This window comes from Tarenaya hassleriana, unplaced genomic scaffold, assembly GCF_000463585.1.
Source record: "Tarenaya hassleriana unplaced genomic scaffold, ASM46358v1 Cleome17, whole genome shotgun sequence".
Classification (NCBI taxonomy): Eukaryota; Viridiplantae; Streptophyta; class Magnoliopsida; order Brassicales; family Cleomaceae; genus Tarenaya; species Tarenaya hassleriana.
The window spans coordinates 2,116,939-2,119,057 of NW_010965122.1; positions in this window are offsets into that span (position 1 = coordinate 2,116,939).

Sequence of the window (2,119 nt, forward strand, 5' to 3'; positions counted from 1 at the left end):
GGAATTAAGACCAGGATGTAAGTGGGTTTTCGAGAAGAAAACCGACATGGATGGCATATCTATAAGGCATGACTCGTTGCGAAAGGGTTTCGGTAAATTCATGGTATTGATTATGGTGAAACCTTTTCATCAGTCGTGATGCTTATATCCATACGGATTCTGTTGGCCGTACCTGTGTATTATGACTACGAGATATGACAGATGGATGCCAAGACCGCATTCCTTAACGGAAATCTATTCGACGATGTGTATATGACACAACCTGAGGGTTTTGTTGTTCCTAGGAGTCCGAGGAAGGTTTGCAAGCTTCAGAGATCCATTTATGGACTGAAGTAGACTTCGAAGAGCTGGATGTAACGCCCCGAGTTGCAGTGTCAAAGCTGTCCCCACACACCAACAAGAGACATTTTAGTGTGTTTTAACCTCACTCGCACGCATCCCGAAAAGTACTTCCTAGGAGGTCACCCATCCTAAGACTACTCCAAAGCAAGCACGCTTAACTTTGGAGTTCTCTCGAGATGGTTAACCGAAAAGGTAGATGTATTTTGTTGCTATGAGTAGCTCAATCAATTCCTTTAAGTTATCTTTGACTGTGTAGTCCCATACCTACACAACCCTTGGATTTTTCTCATTCTGCTGTGTTCGATTCATCCCTGTATCCCCTACCCAGAAGCTCGTCAGAACCGCTCATTGTCCGTGTCTTTTGCACCGGCAATCACTCCTCGCCCTCCTACGGTATCATGGGTTGTCACAGACCCACAGCTTCCGTCTGGTTCGTCCTCGAACCACACCGTACTTGGAGAGTTTCGTCTCTGATACCATTTTAACGCCCCGAGGTTGCTACGGAATGTCAAAGTTATCCCCATACATATGGATGGCAAAGTAGGTTACCCAACCCATTCAAACCCAACCCATATGGGTTAAATAAATTAATGGGTTGGGCTGAACCCATCAAATAAAATAGTTTAATAGGTTGGGCTGAACCCATCAAACCTATATTGCCCCAACTAAACCCATTTACTTTATTTAGTTAAAAAATTATCTTAGTTGATGTTCTAATACATGAGCGATACTCTTTAGTGACATATTTTAACGACATTAAATTATAAATTCTGATCTATCAAATTCTCCAACCATTTAGATTTGAAATTCGATTTCCAATTTTTTTTCGAATCTCAAAATTCAGATTTATTTTTAACTATTCATTTGTGATCTTCATCCAAATTAAAATTCTAAATTTAAATATTCATTAGTACATTGAAATAGGTATTCTTGTTCAATCCTTAATTCAAATCAATCTAGTTTAAAATTAGATTTTTATCTGATTTTTTTATTCAAATTCTAATACAAATCAAAATATATCCAGTAATTGATTCTACCAAAAATATAATCATAGAATCTTAATAATCCATCAATTGATTTATACTAAAAAAATGTTAATTTAATCTAAAACTATCCTACATACATATTTGTCCAATCATCATCATCCGCATCAATCCTCTCATTCTGTCCACCATCATAATCATCAACGATATTAATGTGATCATCGTCATCATCGTCACCTTCTCCACCTGTCATTACATAAAAAAACTTATAAACCAACTATAGTTGAACAAAAATATACAATGCAATTTACCTCTTACCATTTATACCGACTTCGTAGCCAATCAACCAGTTTCGCGTACAAATAAGCGCTTCAACATTAGACGAACAAAGACGACTTCTATATTTGTTCATCAAACGAGCGCCAATGCTAAATGAAGATTCAGACGCCACTGTTGTGATTGGAATACTGAGTATATCGCAAGCCATCTGAGCCAAACTACCGTATCGTTGTTTATGATTTTCCCAAAATTGTAATACGTCGATGTCTGATGCGTCGCGAACTCGGTTCGGATTTATCTAGTTTTAATTTCCTAGACACGACTTCCGCAAGCATACGGGTCAGTTATAGTACCTAGGGTCGAACTCTGGGGACTCGTCGGGAATCACCGGAACACAAATAAACACACTCACTAGCTATGCGGTTTGGATTTTCTACTCGGTTTCGGTCGGTGGCGATAATGTGGTGGTGGTGACACTAAATCCTAATGCAGTAAAAGGGTGGATATATATATAT